Below are 22,718 nucleotides of genomic sequence, written 5' to 3'. Positions count from 1 at the left end.
GACCTTCCCATAGGGCAGGCATGGCCAACCTGCGGCTCTCCAGATGTTTTAAAACTCCAACTCCAACCACGCCCTGCTGTAGGCTAATAGCAGTAGGTGGTCTGGGCAAGCTGGGAGTTGTAGTTTTGCAACAGCTGGAGAACCTCAGGTTGGCCATCCCACCATAGGGAATCCCCAGGTCGCTACTCCCCGAAGTAAACTCTATTAAGTAATTGGTTGCACACTGATGGGCAGAAGATGACAATATGAGATACCAAGTCAGTAGGCAGGAATCATAAATAATAAATAACCTATTGCTCAGGCACAGAGCATTGTGGGAAGGCAGCTTAAAGGAACACATCCATAAATAAATATTACATATTAACAGCCTGTATGTGAATATTTTATGTATTTGTTTTAGAGGGTGTGTGCTCCTCTGTGCTGTGGGTGGATGGTTTATTGGATATAATTTTCTGAAGTCATTTCATGTATTCTACTTCCTGTCCAGGCTTTTTATCTTCCTGTTCGTTCTATTAGCATGGCAAACAGTCTTGTTTAAAGGAGTTCTACACTTTTTTTTAATACTGATGATCTATCCTGATCGGTGGGCGACCACTTTGGCCTGCTCCAGCCACCACTTTGGCCTGCTCCATTCTCGATATAGGTGTGGGGTGGAACGCCCACCTATCATACAATGGGGGTATATCCTAGAGATTTACACCCATCGTCTCAGATGAGACAACCCCTTTAAAGAGGTTCTGTAACTTTTTCTTACTGATAATCTATTCTTTGGATAAACCATCTGCAAGCATCTGATTGTCAGGGGTCACTCACCGATCAGATGCTGATGATCTTTTCAAAAAGTCATCCCCTTTAACGCCCTCAGTCAGGCCATCACTGTGGCCAGAGAGAGTCCCCTCTAGTGACTCAATTAGAACATCACACTAATCAATGCAGTGCTTTTCTGTGGTCACCTTTATCTAGGCCTATCAAGTGAACAATAGAGAGGTCATAATGTTAGCCCAATTCTACACTTACTGATATCAGGAGGATTACACTTTAGATAACATCTTCCCCTCATGGCAGCAGTAAACTGACAATGGGTTACACATCTATATAGACGTTTTTAGCATTTGTATTACTTAGTGAGCACAGTTGAAAAAAAGATGCAAGTCCATCAAAGTCAACCAAGGGATGGGACAGGATGTGAACTGAGGGAAAGGGAGTAAGATACTAGAATTTCACACGTTTTTGAATGTTTTTCAATTCTAAGAATTCATCTAGGCCTTTTCTTAAAACCGTCACCTATTTTTGCAGTGACCATGTCCTGAGGCAGACCATTCCACTGCTACAGATGGACAATGTTTGATATTTAAAGGAGTATTCCCATCTCAGGCACTGACTGATGGCATGGCGCTAAGATATTCAATCAACGTCAAATAGGCGTGGGTCTCATCACTGGGACTCACTCCTATCTCCAGAACGGGCCCCTACAAATTGAATGGAGCGGGGCCATACATGCATGGCCACCCTCTGTTCACGCTCCTACAGCATTGAATGGAGAACACACTGAGCATAAGTGGTGTCCTCTCCTTCACTTCAAGGGCCACATTCTGGAGATAGGAGCGGATCCAGAGGTGGGACCCGCACCTATCCAACATGGATGGCATATCCTATCAATATGCCATCAGTGTCTGAAATAGGAATCCCACTCTAATTTTCAATGGTGCAGTACTGACATAACGAAAAGGCAATAAAAAAGGAAGAATATATGGAGTAAGGGGGTGATGCCATGGAACACAAAGGGGCATGGCCTGACATAAATGAAGTTCTGACACTTTTGCCATCACGGGAGTTATGATTTGTACTTGTTACTATGACAACATGATTTATGAAGCAGTCTAAAATGAAAATGGTCTTTGTTGCCCAGCCAATCACAATGCAGCTTTCATTTTACCAGAGCAGTTTATAAAAAAAAATAAAAAACTGAAATCCCTGACTGGTTGCTATGAGGCGCAAAAACAGTTGGCTGAAATTCATGTCCATAGCAACCAATCACAGCACAGCTTTCTATTAGTGTTCGGCTCTTGAAAGATGAAAGCTGTGATCCGATTGGTTGCTACTGGCAACAAAGACAATTTTGATAAACGAGGCCCCATTGAGGTCTTTGCGGTAGTGACATATACCATAGCATTTAACCCTGGGTGCTATGTACTGTTTTAAAAACAGGCAGCGCCATCTATTATCCAAGATGTTATTTTCCGGGATCCATTATCCAAGCAGGCGCCAAGTAAACAGACGCACAGATCTGCCGGGAATATTTACACCGGCTACGCGTCTAGCGATTATAACCTATGAATTCCAGAGGGCCTGACGTCATTGTAGCAGGCGTTCAGAAGAAATGTGATCTTCCGTACACACACAACTCATACATTCTCTACATCAAGCAACGAGTACACAGACATGTCTGGAAAACGAACACCAGAAGAGGCCAAAAAGCCGCAAAAATTGTATTCATCTTGCGTTGATGTCATAGAAAGTTGACTAAAAACTAAGGCCTCTTTCACACTTGCGTTGTCCGGATCCGTCGTGTACTCCATTTGCCGGAGGTGCCCGCCGGATCCGTAACACCGCAAGTGAACTGAAAGCATTTGAAGACGGATACGTCTTCAAAATGCGTTCAGTGTTACTATGGCAGCCAGGACGCTATTAAAGTCCTGGTTGCCGTAGTAGTAGTGGGGAGCGGGGGAGCAGTATACTTACCGTCCGTGCGGCTCCCGGGGCGCTCCAGAATGACGTCAGAGCGCCCCATGCGCATGGATAACGTGATCCATGCGATCACGTCACCCATGCGAGTGGGGCGCCCTGACGTCACTCTGAAGCGCCCCGGGAGCCGCACGGACGGTAAGTATACTGCTCCCCACTACTACTACGGCAACCAGGACTTTAATAGCGTCCTGGCTGCCATAGTAGGGGAAATGCCCCTGCGTCTTATGGGGCGAATGCTGACATTTTTACATCGCAGGCTGCGATGTATGAGCGAGCGGGGAGGGACTGGGAGGAGGAGCTGGGATCCGGCAATTGCGGCGGGGCGGTGCAGTCACTGTACTCCGCCCCCGCCGCTCCAGTGCTGCACTATACAAATATAAAATGTCTCATTCAATTAAAAGTGATTAAACATGCCTCCCCCCACTATTAATTTTACCATACACCCTAACAGCTTCTGTAGAATGCAGGCAGGCAGGCCGGGCGGCCGGCAGCGTAACTCCCTGATGTCATGTGCCTGCACTGCCTACTTTATGAATGAAGCAGGCGGCGCAGGCACGTGACGTCAGTGAGTGACGCGCCGGCCGCCCTGCGTTGTACAGAAGCCGTTAGGATGTACGGTAATATTAGGAGTGAGGGGGCATGTTTAATCACTTTTAATTGAATGAGACATTTTATATTTGTATACTGCAGCACTGGAGCGGTGGGGGGATCTGTGGATGGCACTGTTATGGGTTGGGGGGGCTGTGGATGGCACATATATAACAGTGCCATCCACAGATGCCCCATAACAGTGCCATCCACAGATGCCCCATAACAGTGCCATCCACAGATGCCCCATAACAGTGCCATCCACAGATGCCCCATAACAGTGCCATCCACAGATGCCCCATAACAGTGCCATCCACAGATGCCCCATAACAGTGCCATCCACAGATGCCCCATAACAGTGCCATCCACAGATGCCCCATAACAGTGCCATCCACAGATGCCCCATAACAGTGCCATCCACAGATGCCCCATAACAGTGCCATCCACAGATGCCCCATAACAGTGCCATCCACAGATGCCCCATAACAGTGCCATCCACAGATGCCCCATAACAGTGCCATCCACAGATGCCCCATAACAGTGCCCTCCACAGATGCCCCATAACAGTGCCATCCACAGATGCCCCATAACAGTGCCATCCACAGATGCCCCATAACAGTGCCATCCACAGATGCCCCATAACAGTGCCCTCCACAGATGCCCCATAACAGTGCCCTCCACAGATCCCCCATAACAGTGCCCTCCACAGATCCCCCATAACACTGCCCTCCACAGATTCCCCATAACACTGCCCTCCACAGATCCCCCATAACACTGCTCTTCACAGATCCCCCCTGTAACAGTATCCTTCACAGATCCCCCCCCCCATAACAGTGTCCGTCACAGATCCCCCCCATAACAGTGCGTCATCCACAGATCCCCCCCATAACAGTGCGTCATCCACAGATCCCCCCATAACAGTGTCCTTCACAGATTTCCCCATAACAGTGCCATCCACAGACCACCATTAGTTTCAAACCCACCAAAAGCACACCTTTTGGTTAAAAATATATATTTTCTTATTTTCCTCCCCAAAAACCTAGGTGCGTCTTATGGGCCGGTGCATCTTATAAGGCGAAAAATATGGTAATTTGAAAGATGTCGGACGTAGCACAAAAACCCATTCAAAGGTTTTAAAAGTACTATTATGAGTACATTTGAGTATGTTTGGCTGTACAAGACAGATTTTTAAAGAAGATCCCCGATGTCCCTAAGAGCGCAGCCTAAAGTCTACATTTCCTTGAACTGAGTCAGGAAGGCAGGTGCAGACAATGCCTAGAGCAGGGCAGCATGCAATCCTGAAGACTCACCTGAAGAAGGATTCCTTCCACAGCCAGTGTGGGCGATGATGTAGACAGGAGTAGACATGCCCGGCTGAGATTTCCCACGATCTGTTATACTATAGAAGTTGTCCGATTTAGAGCTCATGCACATGACCGTGATCGCTCCCAGAAAAGATGGCCAGTGTGTCGGCCGCATCTTCCCTGCCCTGAACTGACTGCATCATAGTGATTTATGATACAGTCAGTCGCTATGAGACCGTGGGGCTATTGCAGTGTACTCACATCATCATGTACACGTGACCAGATATTAACCGACTATCACTAGGACTCAGTAAGTTCGGGTCGAGGAGCTGCAGCTGACACTCGGACCGCGTTTCCCACGCCGATCATGGTCGTGTGCATAAGCCCTTAGGATGTACTTTTTAAAGAGGCAATATATTTGACCTTCATGATAAAGTTTCTGTCTGCGGCTTATTCTACCCCTCACCCTATTGAAAATACATGCACACTCGGCTGAGAGCATGTGTCCGGGGGCATGTGGAAGGAATCGGTAAGGTTTAAGGCCTTAAAGGGCATCTGTCAGCAGATTTGTATGTATGACACTGGCTGACCTGTTATACGTCCGCTTGGCATAAGTGACAGGGCCAGACGTGATGATGTTTACAGTGTGGTCCTGTCAATCAAAGTGGAGAGGGCGCAGCAGTTGCAGAGAGAGCAGAGCCTCTAGGTGTAATGGTAACGCCTCCGTTGCTCCTAGAGGCTCATTTGCATATATAAAAACATCATTTTTCTCAGCAATGCGGCCGCATATGAACATGGGACCAAAACCGATGCCTTCAGCTGCCAAGAGCACGTGTCACAGGTCAGCCAGTGTCATAGATGCAAAACTGCTGACAGATGCCCTTTAAAGGGGGTTATCCCATAAAAGGTATTTATCACCTCTCCACAGGACACTTGATAAATATTGGATTGTGGGGAGTCCATCTGCTGGGACACCCAGCAATTTAGGAAGGTGGTGTCCCCGAGTCCCCTTTCTGAGTCTAGTGGTAGTCTGCGTCCATGGCTTCATCCCTTTCTATGAGACTGATGTAGACAGCACTCATCCAGTCCCATAGAAGTGAATGGAGTAATGGATGGGTATTCGCACTAGTGCTCCATTCAGAGAAGGGACTCGGGACCTCTGGGGGTCATAATGATGAGACCCCCAGCAATCCGATATTTATCACCTGTCCCGTGGATAGGTGATCAGTACTTTTTGTGGGTTAACCTCTTTGACAAAGGTCCACCACCTTACATACAATGGTGTCGTCACAGTCTTCTTCACAATCTTTGCTCGCTTGTCAGCAGTGAACTGGATGGGCTGCCGACAATGTACAGACTAAATGGGGCACGAATGATCGTAGTAACAATCATTTCTCGTGCTGTTTGCATTAGATCATGTGAAAGGCCCCTTAAACGAGCGCCGATCAGCTTGTATATCATTGACCTGCACTCATTCAGGTTGGAAACTGCTCCATCTAAATGGACCTTGAGTCTAATTTATTATCTTGGTGCCCTGTGTAAGGCCAGACACAGACGAGAGAGTTAAGCATGTCAGTGTGATCCCGTTCTGAACTCTGGTCCTCTGACAGGATCGCACGGCAGAAGAGTGATTTATAATGCTGTGTGACCCTGAGAGTCCTAAAATCTACAGAATAACACTGACAGCATTAGGTCAGTGTAATTCAATAGATTCTAGGACTCGCCGGGTTACAAAGCCTTATAAATTATTGTAATGCTGTAGGATCCTGTCAGAGGAGCGGGAGGCAGAACAGGAACTCACACTGACACACGATGCGAGTTTCTCGCACTGAACTCGCTTGTCTGTGTCTGCCCTAATAAGGCCCGATCCCTGTTTTCAGAAATCTAAAGACCTGATGTCAAAAAAGTGTTGCAGGCTAAGGGCCCTATTACACCGACAGATTCTACAGGCGATTGTCGGGGGTGGGGGGGCGTTCCTTCCCAGCAATTGCCTGCTCGCTAGCAGAGGAGACCGCTGCTATTACATGCAGCGATCTCCTCCTCAGTATAAGACATCATGCACATGAACATATTTTCTTTCCATGTCCGTTCTGTTTTTTTTTTTTGCGAACCGGATATTTCTGAACTGTCACTAATAATAATCGGGTATGAGCGGAAGCACAATACACGAAAAGTATCGCCATTGTTCAGCAGCCAAATGAGGTGAATGCAAAGCGTACCGGCTTACACTAGAAATGCAAATCAGCGACGCTATGAATGGACTTCCAGTTCACGCCTTACTTCCCCAGAACTGCAAGATTAAGTTGGGTTTAGACAGTCAAAGCGTTTGTTCTGCATAATGCAAAAAAGATGGAAAAATAGACAGTCCGTAAGGAAAGACCTAGAACTCTACAGCAGATAGACAGCCAGGACGGCCAAATCTAAGGGCAAACTGCACCGTGTGACACAGAACAAGTCCCCTCTCCTTAAGGGGGCTGAACCCGGACATACTCTTATTTTCACCCAGGCAGCACCCCTGAGGCTAGCATCGGTCCATCTCATGCTCCGATGCGCTCCCTTGCCCTGTGCTACATCGCGCAGGGCACGGGCTTTTTTGTTTATCGTAACACACTGCCGGGCGGAAGCTTCCGCCTGGCAGTGTGTTCAGGGACGTCACCGGCTCTGATGGGCAGGCTTTAGTGCTGCCCTAGCCGTTTTGCTTCCTGGCAGCCCCATGGAGAGCCCGGTTCGTCACCAGAACTCCTAAAAATGCCTTTGCCCTGAGCGATTTAGTGCAGGGCAAAGGAGAGCATCAGAGCATGAACTGCTCCGATGCTCAAGTCAGGGGGGCTGCCTGCGTGAAAATGGAGGTATGTCCGGGTTCAGCTCCGAACCCGGGCAACCCCTTTAAGGGCTCATTCAGATGACCATATTCGTTTTGAAGTCTGCAAAACACGGATACCGACCGTGTGCATTCCGCATTTTGCAGAACGCACACGGCCACCCCTATCATGTAAATGCCCATTCTTGTCCAAGAATAGGACATGCTCTATCTTTTTGCGGGGCCGTGGAACAGAAGTATGAAATGAATGGGTCCGCTTCCGTTCCGCAAAATTGCCAAATGGATGCAGACACCAAATACGGTAGTCTGAATGAGCCCTAAAGGGGTTATGCAAGAACAAAGGGAGGAGGTGATTTGGCAAACCCCCCCTACCTGGCCGGACCTGTAAAGGGAAGCTTACTTACCCGCTTCCCGGCGCTGGCTCCCTGCTCCTCCAGGCCTGCGGTGCTCCGCTAGGGTCCCTTGCTGAAAACAACCGATTTCACGCCACCTGCAGCCAATCACTGACCACGGCAGTGACTGGATCCCCCTGCTTCATGTGACCACTTAACATAACGTAAGGGGATCCAGTCACCGCTGTGACCAGCGATTGGCTTCAGGTGACGTCAAACCGGATGTTTAAAGTGAGGGAGAGCAACGGAGCATTGCAAGGAGAAGAAGAAGCGGAGAGGGAAGTAGGCAAGTGATCTTTACAGGTCTGGTTTGCCTAAACCGCCTTATTCTTGCACAAACCCTTTAAAGATGACCTGTCCACCCCTCTGACATGTCTGCCTTATCAAACACTTGTATTACTCAAACACCGAAGAATCTTCTCTATCACTCTGACATTCCTCCTGTTCAGTCAGTGTTGAAATAGTGCATTACCAGTACAGTCAGCATGGACTGGACAGTGTCGGAGTGTGTAGGGACATGTCTCTTTAACAACTGGCCAACTGTCAATAAATTTACATATATCCAGGAAGAATAACACAGGAAATGCTCCAACACAGCATTTCACAAAAAGATGCAGGTATTTACAAAAATAGGTAAAAAAAAAAAATATGATAGTAGAGAAGATCGATCATGAAGTGTGCCGTCATTTTACAACTGAAGGAACAGGAGCCTTCAGCTGATCGTTGTGCTCCTTCGGTTCTGATCGGTTCTCGAGACGGCAGAGAGAGCAATAAACAGGTTCAAAGAGAGTCTAAAAGTCAGTATACTGCTCTCTGAGAAGAAGTGAGCAGAGACAATCAGAAGAAATGGGGTACCACAATGCAACTTTTATTTTAGCAATCGTGGGAGTCTCTGCATCCATACTGTCACAGATCAAAAAACTTCTCACATTACTAAGACACGTCAGAAGCTTCCTGAAATTACAGGAACACTTCACGCTGTAAACAGACATGTTTTCTGGTAGATCCCAACCATTGGGGCTGGCACATTTCCAGTGTTGGGGAAGCAAAGATAGATCCACCAGGATGGATTTCTCATTCTCCTACAGCTCTACTCTGATAACTTAGGACAGATCTGGCCAAGTGGAACATGTATGGTAATGGAGTACTGGCGAGGAGAGCTCGAGTTACCCTATGCCTGTGTTAGCTTTTTAGAATCTAATGCGGATGACAGATTCGCCGACATCTTGGCCAATGAAGCAGATAAGAAGAAAACAGCAGCTCATATTCTGCTAAATGACCTGTAAAGGACCGCTTTGGACCACCAGTGTTCAACCTGAGCATCCAATCCCTCCGCAAAAAGTCACTTGTTCTCCTCAACTTATTTTGCGGCATGGTTCACACTTTAAAACTGAATTCTTTACCAGGACAGACATAAAAATGTTTAACTTTTGATTATTTCTCAACGTGGACCTCATTGAGCTTCTGCTCGGAGCGCGAGTTGTTGCCGTGGAGGTGCTTCTTCAGCAGGTGGATGAAGATCAGCATAGACTTGAGGCAATTCATCTTCTCACAATTGTACTACTGGGCAAGATGGCAGACGGAAGGTTATAATACCACAATGAAGATGCAGCACCAGGTGCAAGGTGGACTCTTTCTGGATGTTGAGGTCAGACAAGGTACATCCATCTTCAAAATGCTGGTCAAGTGGAATACCTTCCTTGTCCTGAACCTTTAGTAGTTTCACTGGCCTTGACTTCAAGTGTGATGGTTTTCTTAGTAAGGACTGTTTCAAGTCAGTGATTCACGTTCGCGTGCTGTCCAGGGTCTTCACGGACAGCACACAAATCCATTGACTTTAATGTGTGTATTCCCATGTCATTGGTTTTCCATGGACTGTGGGTCCATGGTGACACCACGGAAGCATGCACGTTATAGTTTAAGGGTCTGTGAAAACCACGGACGTAGCACAGATGCCATCCATGATTGGTTTGTGGTTTTCACGGACCATTGGTAGGCGATGCTCTGGAAATGATTTTTTCTGGCTAGCAGTGTCCATGAAATATGGATGACACGTTGACGGCAAAGAAAATGGACCCAAGGACCAAATATGGAACATTCACAGACATCTCCATGGATGAAATACTGACCATCTGGTCAGCAATATCATCACAGACGTGTGAAAGAGGCCTAAAAAGCTTATTTCACACAAGCGAGTTTTCTGCCAGGACGGGTCCAGTTATGCAAAGGACTGAACCCCGACTCACTCATTTCGATGGGTATACGCACATGAGCATTGGTTTTCAGTGACCATCTGTCCGTTCAGTAAAAACGCAAGCATGTTCCATCTTCATCCTCTTTTTACTCAGGACTGGTCCATTCAAGTCATTGGATCAGTTAAAAAAAAACAAAAAAAAAACAACTGACAGCACATGCACGGCATCTGGATGCAGCGCACTTTTCACTGAGGGTTGGTAGGAGATGCCTTAGGCACACAACCTCAAAACGTGGATACACAAAATACGGATGATGTCCATAATGCATCCATTTCATTGAATTCAATGAGTCCATGGCTGGCATTTTGCCACCAAGATATCTTCTATCCTTTGCAGAACGCAAAATATGTATGGTCATGTGAATGACGCCTTATTCTTCAGGTTTTCTTCACGTGCGTGAAAACTGCATCAAAAACGGATTGCATCCGCGCAGAAGAAAAAAAAAAACAACAACAAAAAAAAAGAAAACACAAGAACTGTAAGGGGTTATCCGACCCCTGAAATGCTCCCCCCATAAGCCCGGGCCCCTCACACACAATGTACTTACCTGGTCCCCGCATGAGTGCCGCTGCTTCTCCCCTTGGGCGGAGGAAAACATTGCGGGTGACGCTAGGGAGGTTCTTCCCTGTCACCGCCTACCATTGGCTACATACCCAGATGATTTAATCCGCGAACGGAGAGAAGCAGGGGTGGTCGTGCCGGGACCAGGAGCGACATGGGTCCCGGGCACTAGGGGAGGCATTTCAGGGGTCGGATAACCCCTTTAACAAGCTAAAGGAAAACTGAGGGAAAGAAGTCCGAAAGGAGGCGTGAAAGAGGCCAAAGGGTTTTTACAAAGACCTGCATCTCGAGGGCCAAATATAGTCATAAGGAAGGAAAGTTTTAGAGAGCACTTTTTATTGTAAAAATGTCACTTCTGAAAACCATAACTACCCCTCCTCCCAAAATAAACTGGTGACATACCACCTGATCTCATAAAGCAGGAAGCGTAATGCACGATGGGAGTAATCCCTCGCGGAGAACAATAGGGCATCATTTTGTGTAATCCTATTTGTCTTTAAACACTGCTTTTTCTTTAGCCCCGGGATTTTGCTGCCCAATCATCTTTCTGGCGGCTCGGTAAGCCATGTGTGTGGGTGACTTCAGCTCTCTGCCAGGACCACATGTTGCTATTAGTTAAAACGGACTTGGATTTGCGTACGACTGCTTAAAGGGGACATGTCAGCTCTTTCGACGAGTCTGCTTTAGCATATACTTGTATTATTACCCATGAAATTACAAACATGGAGCGATTTTTCCTACAACTCTACCTCTGTTATTCCTCCTAGAAATGCATGAATACTCTGAAATCGAGAAGTTACCATTGTCCTAATTAGGGCTGAAACGATTACTCGACTGAATCGGGTAACTCGACACAAAAAAATCCTCGATACAAATTTTTGGAATCGAGGATTCGCTTTTATCACGTGACCATGAAGCATTAGTGAAGCGCTTGCTATTACTCACGCTCCGTGGTCCTCCACCGGCCCGCACCACGCTGCACTGGATCCTGGCATATCGTCAGGACAAAGTGCACGTAAGCGCGCACTATGACCTGACGCTGTGTGCGGAGAAGAAGTTGGACGAGCTGTGGAGCGGCGTCCCTACAGGAAAGGTAAGTGTTTTATATCACTGGCGCTGGGGACATGGCTAGGAGGGGGAGACGGTGGCACTGGGGGGGAAGCTGATGGCACTGAGGGGAGCCTAATGGCAATGGGGGGGCAGCTGATTGCACTGGGGGGGCCTAATAGCACTGAGCGGGCAGCTGATGGCACTGGAGGTGAACCTGATGGAACTTGGGGGGGGGGGGGAAGCTGATGACAAAGGAAAAAAAAAATTAAATTAGTTTTTTGTTATTAGAGTACTCGATTAATCGTTGGATTAATCGGTAGAATACTCGATTACAAAAATAGTCAATAGCTGCAGCCCTAGTACTAATCAGTAGCGCGAGCCCCTACACAGCCTAAGGCCTCTTTCACACGGGCGTCACGTTTTGGCTCCGGAGGCGTCCCGGGTGCATTGCGGCAAACCCGCGCGAGTAGGTACGCAATTGCAGTCAGTTTTGACTGCAATTGCGTTCCGTTGTTCCGTTTTTATCGTGCGTGTGCAACGTGTTTTGCACGCGCATAATAAAAAACGGAATGTGGTACCCAGACTCGAACTTCTTCACTGAAGTTCAGGTTTGGGTTCAAGGTTGTGTAGATGTAATTATTTTGTGCTCTTCCTGCTGCCGCCGCAGTACAGTAATACACTGGTATGATCTACGTTGATGAGACGGCTCCTCTACGGGAAACGCTGGAAGAGTCTTCGTACAGGAAAACGGAAACCCGGCCGTAGTCACCTGCGCCTCTCCCGGGACATGAGGCGTGCGGTGGAGAGCGCCTAGCGGGCAGGTGAGTGCTGCCATGTACATGTCATGTGTCACTCCGCGGCCAGCTGACACTGACAGCCAGCGGGGAGAGGGAGTGATGTCACTCGGCTTAACCCATCATGTGCACCGCCTGTCACATTGTTAGCCTTGCGGTGAGGACCTTTCATCTGGCAAAAAATTGTGAACCAAGTATCATGATCTGTAGAGCGGCGCCCAGGGATCTCACTGCACTTACTATTATCCCTGGGGGCCGCTCCATTCTCCCGCTATGTCCAGGAGAATAAGGACAGTCTCCTCCTACTATAACCAAGTCCCCTAAGTCTCCGCCTACTATAACCAAGTGACCGAACATACCGGAGGGCATAGCGGGAGAACGGAGCGGCGCCCAGGGATAATAGTAAGTGCAGTGAGATCCCTGGGCGCCGCTGTACAGATCATGATACTTAGTTCACAATTTTTTGCCAGATGAAAAGTCCTCTTAAACGCTCCAGTGGCTGCGCCCGGCTGCTAGTGTGCTGGGCCTATTTTCAAGCAGGGGCAAATACCCAGGTGCCAAGACAAAATTCCTGGTCGCCATGGCGACCTGGGATTTGTCGAGCCCTGACCTAGGCCATGTGACCGATGGATGTGACGTCACACAGCCTAGGAAGAGGCCTAAGAGCTCAGGGAGCGCAGCGGCCTCTTTGCACAGCTGAATGGTGGGGGTCCCGGAATTCGGACCCCCGAAGAGCTCATATTGATGACCTATCCCGAGGATAGGTCATCAATACAGTATGTAAATCCCCAAGAACACCTTTAATGTACTTTCAGGAGGAATAATAGAAAAGCAGCACAAAATTAAAGCGATTCTCCATAAATTAACAACTGATTACCTACTTCTAGGATGGGCCATCACTGTCAGATCGCCATGCGCCCCACACTGTGTAGTGGACAGAGCTGGTTACTGCAGCGTTGCTCCCACCAAAGTGACCGTCCACTACACAATGGACAGAGCTGTTTAGTTAGCTCCCCATTGTCAGCGCTGCGGGGAGTCGAGCCCTCACGATCTGATACTGATGACCTACCCAGGGGATAGGTTGGATCCACTCACGGCTTTAGCCCCATTCAACCAGATCTTGAGGGATGAGGTGTAATCTGGCAGTAAGTGCTCAGTTTCCCAGCAGCACCACCACAGGTGAAATTAAGCATTACGCTCTGTCCACTAATAGAAATGGATTATCTGTGTAATGCAGGACAGGACAGAACCTCCAGAGCAAGAGACGCTCTTTGCAACCGCTCTCCACTCTGGCCGTGAGATGAGGGTCCTGAACAGAGGAACCCGCTTCCCCATCAACTCATAATTCCCTAAAAGCCTAGTTAAAGCTAAAAGCTGCATAACATCACCAAAAAGTCACACATTTTTGTAAAAAAAAAATTGCATCAAAATTTGTGCCCTTTTGCAGTTTCTTAAACCCCCACCCCCGCAATATGTCTGTCAGACTACTATTAATGTATTTATATTTATACATTTTTATATATATTTTTATATTTATTAATTTGTTATATTTATTTATTTTTGTAGAAATTTTTATATTTATTAATTTATGTATTATATTTACCGGTGGTTATTTTTATAGACAGCTTTATATATATATTAATTACGTATTACATTATTTATATTTTTACAGACATATTTTTATGTTTATAAATGTATTTGTTATATTTATTTTTACAGACAAATTTTTATATTTATTAATTTATATTATTTATATTTTTATATTTATGTATATTTTTTCATTTATTATTTATATAGACATTTTTCTGCTTAGCAATTAATTTGTTATATTTATTTTTATAGACATTTTTTATATTAATTACGTATTATATTTATTATTTATAGGAGTAGTTTTATATTTATTAATGTATTATTTATCTAGACATTTTAATGTTTATTAATTTATTATTATATTTATTTTTATACATATTTTTAAAGACATATTTTTATGGTGTTAATGCGCCATTAAGACACAAACAATCTATTCACAGTCAAAGTCAACCAGTTGAAAGGGTTCTGCAAGGTAAGTAAAAAGCTCACATCGGTCCGTGGGCCGTTTTTGGTATTATGCTTCAGTTCCATTCACTTGAATGAGGATGAGCTACACTCCCAGACACAACCTATGGAGAGATGTGGCGCTGTTTCTAGTCGCGGATAATGCCTTCAAAAACAAAAAAAAAGGATCCATCAACAGCAGCTTGTTAATGGCTTCCCGTGACCAAGAGGATATGTATTTCTCCTCCACATATGGACAAAACCGGCAATGGAGCGACATTACAGGGACTAAATGTCGGTGACTAAAATGAAATGACGACCTACTGCTAATTATCTGCTAGGCAAAAGGCGATTTCGGATTATGCAAACCTCGGAGTTAGGCCTCATGCACACGACCGTTGTTTTGGTCCGCATCCGAGCCGCAGTTTTTGCGGCTTAGATGCGGACCCATTCACTTCAATGGGCCCGCAAAAGATGCGGACAGCACTCCGTGTGCTGTCGGCATCCATTACGTGGTCCGCAAAAAAAAAATATATAACCTGTCCGATTGTTTTCCGTTTTGCAGACAAGAATAGGCAGTTATATCAATGGCTGTCCGTGCCGTTCCGCAAATTGGGGACTGCACACGGACGCCATCTGTGTTTTGTGAACCGCAAAGCACACAACGGTCGTGTGCATGTGGCCTAAGGCTACATGCACATGACCGTATGTGTTTTGTGGTCCACAAATTGCGGATCTGCAAAAAAAAACGGATGACATCCGTATGCCATCTGTTTTTTTTTTTTTTTTCCAGATCCATTGTAACAATGCCTAAAACGGACAATAGGACACGTTCCATTTTTTTCGCGGGGCTACGGAACGGACATACTGATAAGGACAGCACACTGTGTGCTGTCCGCATTTTTGGCGGACCCGTTGAAATGAATGGGTTGGCATCCTACCCGCAAAAAAAAAAACGGAACGGACGTTGAAACAAACAACGTTCGTGTGCATGTAGCCTAATACAGAATTTCTTTCAAGAGCTGATGAGGAAACCAGTAAAATCCTGTGTCAAGTCTCCCAGAGCCAAGTGTGCTAAAGGTTACTTGAGGTTGCCACAAGCCCTGGAGACATCTGCTAGCAGCTCTCCCGACACATGAAACTGTCCCCAGCACAGCATCCCACCGAGAAACCAACCTCTGGAGCATTAGATAAACCTGTGCAAAAACGTTTCGATGTCCGGGTTGTGTCCGTTTTTGTTCCTTTTTTATTTTCGGGAGGTGGGGGGGGGGTTGTCCTCCATGTGCCCTTTGTTTAAGCTGCACTGCTAGACAAAAAAAAGAGTAAGAACACGGATGGCATCAATGTCCTGTCTTACTTATTTGGTCCAGAAAACGGACCAAAGTAGCGCACGCTTTGGTATTGTTTTTTTTGTGGACCAAAGTCTAAACGAGCCCATGGATCCGTGTGCTGTCCGCGATTCCCTGCCGTGTAAATAAGGCCTGGAGGATCGCACATACATAGGACAAAAGATCCTCTACTTCTATGGATGTCTCAATATAGAAACTTTTGGAAGGCCACCACCTAATCATTGCTGGGCAAAATAATCCCTCTAGAATTAATGAAGTTGCCCCAGAGCAGGGATTCCCAACCTGCGGCCCTCCAGCTGTTGCAAAACTACAACTCCCAGCATGTCCTAACAGCTGAAGGGCCGCAGGTTGGGCATCCCTGCTGTAGAGCATATTAGAGGGGGCGGAAGCTGTGCTTGGACCCCTATACACTATTTCCAGAGCTACCCCGGTTCCCAGGGAGTTGCTTTCGAGAAGGGCTCACAACAATGATCCAGAGCATTCAGAATGTGATGAGCGGCAGATACAAGCATAGGACAGATAAGAATCCTCTGCAGAAGACTTCTGGGAAAGGGAGGAGACTCGGTACAATGGTCCAGACCATCTGGTGTCGTTTTACTGGAATTTTATGGTCAGTGCTGGATGTCTAGAGGCTAGAGGAGCATTTCAATTTACTTCTATGGGATCACCACTACTCTGCCATCATGGCCGAAAGACGCGTAGTGCGACCAGTGTCGCCGTAAGACGTACCCTTACAGATAGTGACATAGGCTAATTAAAAGAGATGTATGTCCACTGGGGATCAGATATAAGTGAAGCCAGTTGCATAGCTTACAGATTGCATATGTTAAAGGGGTTGTTAACCCCTGGGGGCCTTTCGGATAGACCCTCTCCCAGCGTGACTTCACCTGCGTACTTACCTGATCCACCACAGTCTCCACTCTATCAACATCCCCCTCCCCCAAGATTTATGTTACTGGGTCATTTGACACACGGGGGACACGTCAATGTTGCAGCGGCCACCTGACCTGCGTCAAATCAAACGTTGATGCAGGGAGAGTGGAGAGAGAAAGCCATGGGAGGGAAATGAAGGAGCCATAGCTCAATGGCGAGAATCAGGTAAGTATGATGCCCAAAGGCATACTTACCAACATTTTGGTTGGTAAAATCGAGGCATGTAAGCCCTGCCCTGGGAACGCCCATTTATGGGAGGGATTTGCCTGCCCATTTTCAGCCCGAACCTGCATAAAGTTGCCAGGACCGTCTTTGAAAATCAGGGATGGTCCTGGCAAACTCTGGACCGTTGGCAATTATGCCACAGAGGTGAACAACCCCTTTAAATCTAGAGGATGGGTTTCCAATTTCAGGTTTTTATTATGCAGTTTTGAAGCCAAAAATGAGAAAAACTCAGGGGGAGATTTATCAAAATGGTTTAAAGGAAAACCGACTTAGTTGCCCATAGCAACTGTTGAGGAACGGTTGAGATGTATGCATATATATCCATGCATGCCTGCAAACACGTGCGGGCATGTATGGTATATATGTGCATACATTAGACATAGCATCATGGGACGATGTGCGCAGATGTGCCCAGCATCTGCGCACGTCTGCCCATGGTGATCCCCAGGGGCTCATGCTGGCCCCTGTGGGAAATATGTGTCCCCTGATAATGTAGGGGCTTGTGCCCCCTGATAATGTAGGGGCTTGTGCCCCCTGATAATGTAGGGGCTGGTGCCCCCTGATAATGTAGGGGCTGGTGCCCCCTTATCTGTGCCCCCTTATATACATGAATGTGGCCCCTTATGTGAGTTATAATCCCCCTTAGAATTAATGTATACATGTGTATGGATGTGCCCCAAGCATCAATACACATGTATATTATATATATATCCCCCCCCTCCTACAACTGAAACCAGGTGCATCGGTGTGAATGTGCCCCAAGCATTCGCACCGATGCAATCTGGCTAATTGCATCAGAATGACCGGACAAGGGTCCGGTCATCCTGATGGATACAAAGAGCTCAGATTCAACAGAATCTGAGCCCTTTGTTGTAATTATCCCCAGCGCCTCTGGAGATAATTACACATGATAGAAGAAGGGGAGAAGCCTCTCCTCCTTCTATTATGTGCATTCCGACAGTGCGATTACTATCGCACTGTCCGGAATGCTAGGTGCAGCAGGCGGGAGATCAAAGGCTTCTCCCGCCTGTCTGCAGCGCGTCCCCGATGTGCTGGCCGGCGCAGTGACGTCATATCACTGCGCCGGCCCACGTGGATGATGGGGGCGCGCGCGCGCCCCCCCCTGGTGGCGCGGGAGTGCGGGCCGCCGGGGGATAAATATCCGGCGGCCCCGGCACTCAGGGTTCAGGATCGGGGCCCCTACCTGGTGAGCGCATCGGCGCTCAGGAACGCGGCCCCCACAAGGCCACTGACCGGACCCAGCCGCACCTAGGAGAGCGCACCCTGCGCTCAGGCCGTGACCGGACCCCCCCTTCCCCCTTCATCTAGGAGAGCGCGACCGGCGCTCAAGGCCGCAGTGAGGATCGGGACCCCCCCCTGGACGACATAAGTATCACCACCCCCCTATTAACCCCTATTCCCCTATCCCACCAACGCCACATCCCCCATCCCATATATTACCCCTGGTAACCCCTATGATACCCCTGGTAACCCTTTACGCCCCTGATATACCCCCCCTGGTAACCATAGTCCTATTTAACACCTGGGTTACCCCTGCATCCCCTGGTTATCCCTGGACACCCCTTGTTGCCCTGTACCCCTAACCCTGATTAACCCCTGGTGGTTACCCTGGTTCCCTGCCCTGGTTCCTCTGTAGAGCATGCCTCTGCTCTGCAAACAATCCTTTTTAACCCTTCGTCGTACCCCGTAGGGACAGTGAGTAGTCAGGTGGGGTGGATTGTTAATATACTTGTATGTGTGAATTGTCTAGTTAGTTTATGGGTGGAATTGGGAATGTATAGTGTAGTTTAGGATTTGTAGTGCTGTATTGTTAGTATTGCGTGCGTAGTGTATTGTTAGTAATAAATACTGTTACTTGTAACTATCTGTGTAACGTGTAGTTATTGGCGATAGTTAGTTAGTAAGGCGCATGCAGCTAGCATAGTGATCAGTGTAAAGCATAGCGAAAATATTGTGTTGTTGTTATATAAAGGCATAAATAGGCGGAGTTATCAATAGACGGCTCCTCCCATTTATGAATATTAATTATCAATATTTGCATAAATATTGGTGATTAATATTCCCCCTTTACAGCAACCAATCAGATTCTACCTTTCATTTTCCAAAGCAGTTCTGAAAAATGAAAGGTGGAATCTGATTGGTTGCTATGGGCAACTAAGCCAGTTCTCCTTTGCAATACTTTTGATAAATCTGTTTGTTTCATGGATATTTCTTCAAAAACTGTGGAAACCCAGACCCTGGACATATTTCGTAATAATAAGCTCATCTCCAGGGCTTACTCACTTCCAAAACTGCTGGACCCTTCACTTTGGTGGATCTAGTTGCATTTGAATGGTCTTCAGCTCTCCTGTGTCCTGCTGACAATATGGACATCCTATGACTAAAAGGGGCTGTCCCATGACTAACGCCAAAAAATGAAAATCCGGCATCATATAGTACATGACAGTCTCTTTCTAACAAAGCTAGAACCAGCCCTAACCCTCACATGGATCCAGAGATCTCCTTATTTATTCCTCTGCTAGATTTATATAAAGCTGACAGCTCAGGGGGAGTGTCTTTTCTGCTGCAGCTAAGGGGGCGTGTCCATGCTCTCCCTATCACAGCTCAGGAGGCGTGTCTCAGCTCTCCCTATCACAGCTCAGGGGGCGTGTCTCAGCTCTCTCTATCACAGCTCAGGGGGCGTGTCTCAGCTCTCCCTATCACAGCTCAGGGGGCGTGTGTCAGCTCTCCCTATCACAGCTCAGGAGGCGTGTCCATGCTCTCCCTATCACAGCTCAGGGGGCAGTTGGAGGATGAAACTGAGCATGTGCGGCCTTCTCAGTGAGCAGGACAAAACTAAATAAAAAAAACAGACAGCAGGTGGCGCTATACAGATACATTACATTGAATAACTCAGTGGCTATACAAAAATTTTAATTACATGTAATTACAAAAGTGTTCGGATCCAGCTGCTGGTTTGAAAAATGTAGAGTATTTTTTGTCGGACAACCCCTTTAACATCCCTTCATTAATTTGTACAATTACATACATCGAACTGTGGAAAGTTCTAGATACAAGGTTTTTTGGCCAGTTTTTCACACTATTAGAGGCAGGTATTATATTTTACTAATCCCTATTACAAGCAAAGATGCCTCCCGTTGTTCCTAATCAGCGGATTCTGGCACTTGCCAACAGGTCCAATTAATTCTTCCGTATTGAAATCAAAGTCAGACAGAAGGCTTGCTAATTTAGGATTGCTTACTCCAAGGAGTCACCACTTGGCACAATATCATTCATTATAAAGACAGTGGGGTCCCCAGAAGCCAAACCAACCAACGCTCTGTTCACAATCCATACACATTACACGGCATGATTTCACGTACCATGCTAATTAAGGCTGGGGCCACATGACAACATGGAGATCGCACACCTGTGACACAATAGTTCCAAAAAATCCAACAGGACTTTATAGACCACAAGTAAATCTTGTGCGACTTGCCTGTGATTCGGCTGTTCTGCATGGCAGCAAGCCGCCAATAAGTCATACAAACCTCTGTGGTCGTGCAACGTTTCTGAGACTTGATGTCACACGACACATCTTAAAATTGATCAAAACTTTTGATAGGTGAACACCAACGCCGTCTTATTTGCTAGAAAAAATAAATAAAAAATAGTGCAGCCTGCAGTGCTATTTTTTCCATTAAAGGGGTTGTGCATGCCTATTGCCTATAATGGGATCCACCATTTATGCTGGATCAGGCGACACAGGATGACTTAATCACCGCTGGGCGTGGGAGCTCAGCAGAGCATCACAAGCTGAAAGGAGAAGGAGCAGGGAGCCAGTGCCCGGAAGTAAGTAAATTTCCTTCTATTTACAGGTCGGGCCAAATGGGGGTGCTTGCCAAAAACATCCCCATTCTTGCACAACCCCTTTAAAATGAAGGACACCATGATGGAAGCCAATGGACTCCATTATAGGTCAATGGGATCCATCTGGTACCATTGGTGTCTATCACATGATGGATCCAGAACTGCTTTCTGCTCCTACAACAGAAAACTGGAAATTGTAACATAGTTGTCCGCTCATCCTTATTTCTTTAAAGTGCATCCTGTATTCCTGGAAGGGAGAGTTCACATCCGTCAGAAGAACATAAAAATAAAGAAAATAAAACGGATCCTGTGCATCAGTTACGCACATTTGGCATCTGTTTGAGGCATACAACATACCTTTTTTTTCCATCTAAGAAAATGGTTCTCCAACGGAAATGGCTCAAACGGATGCCAGGTGTCCATAACTGATGCACAGGATCTGTTTCTTTACAGGACCCGTTGTGTTTTGCTTATTTTTTCTGCTCTTCTGACGGGTCAGAAGAATGGAATAATAATGGTGATGTGAACTCTCCCTCGGCCATATAGACATCTGAAAAAAAGGTTTCCCGAGGTCCGGAGATGAGAGCCACCAAAATCAGTGAACTTCTCTGGAAGACCTGGCTTGGTCACGTATCGCACAGTCATCTATGAAATGGTAAGGAGTTGCCTAGAAGCTTCTTACCCCGGCAATATTAGCTGATTGTTGGGTGTTTCAGGAGATAGATCTCAGACATCAGCTGAGACTAGGGTCGCTTTCTAAAGAGAAGTTCTTTCTGAGACAACTTTCCACCATTAGACCTGTCACAAACTAACAACTCCTCTGGGGCTGGAGTGATATGAGGGGCACACATTTTAATAAAACTTCCCAAATACCATCATACATGATGGCAAGTGGTGGTCACCATGGGCTCCACAAAGATTACCAAGGGGTTCCTCATGGCTTTCTGATTTATTTGCACACTTCACCGGCATGTGACTTGCATTCCTGTGTGCATTTATTTGACAGTGGGAAATTAGACTGTGAGAATCAATAGAAGAAGGAAGCAACGTGACATCTAGGTGGAGCTCCATGGATGCCATAATCCTGGTACATGCAAAATGACGTGGAGAAGGCATCAGTGGCATGCTCACCTGAACGAGCCTTCATCATAGCTGAGAGATGACAAACCACCATAACGTCTAAGGCACTTACATACCTCTTCACTTACGAAGTATTATTTATGAACTGCATTACAGATTACACATTACAGATGAATGATGGTTGGATACCTGACAATCTCCTGCACCAACCACAATACAGAAGGATGCACCGAGATTCTGTGGATTTTGTTGCAGAATCAGTTTCATTCACCTTGCAGAAATGCAATTTTCACGCACGGTTGCTAGGAGACGATCGGGATGGAGACCCGATCATTATTATTTTCCCTTATAACATGGTTATAAGGGAAAATAATAGCATTCTGAATAGAGAATGCATAGTAAAACAGCGCTGGAGGGGTTAAAAAAATCATTTTTTTTAAAAATTAACTCACCTTAGTCCACTTGATCGCGTAGCCGGCATCTCCTTCTGTCTCCTTTGTTGAACAGGACCTGTGGTGAGCATTCTTTACAGGTCAAGGACCTGTGGTGACGTCACTCCGGTCATCACATGATCCATCACCATGGTAAAAGATCATGTGGTGGATCATGTGATGACCGGAGTGACGTCATCAAAGGTCCTTGACCTGTAAAGAATGCTCACCACAGGTCCTGTTCAGCAAAGGAGACAGAAGGAGATGCCGGCTACGCGATCAA

At 46.7% G+C, this 22,718-nt stretch overlaps 1 protein-coding gene across 3 annotated transcripts in view; it reads right to left on the bottom strand.

Moving 5' to 3' along the window:
* The window catches only part of MMD (monocyte to macrophage differentiation associated), a 73,251-nt gene that overhangs the window by 38,763 nt on the left and 11,770 nt on the right, over window positions 1–22,718 (bottom strand). The gene's annotated exons all lie outside the window — the stretch shown is intronic.

The sequence above is a fragment of the Bufo bufo genome, chromosome 6, assembly GCF_905171765.1.
Source record: "Bufo bufo chromosome 6, aBufBuf1.1, whole genome shotgun sequence".
NCBI classification, from domain to species: domain Eukaryota; kingdom Metazoa; phylum Chordata; class Amphibia; order Anura; family Bufonidae; genus Bufo; species Bufo bufo.
This window is presented reverse-complemented; position numbering and strand designations above follow the sequence as displayed.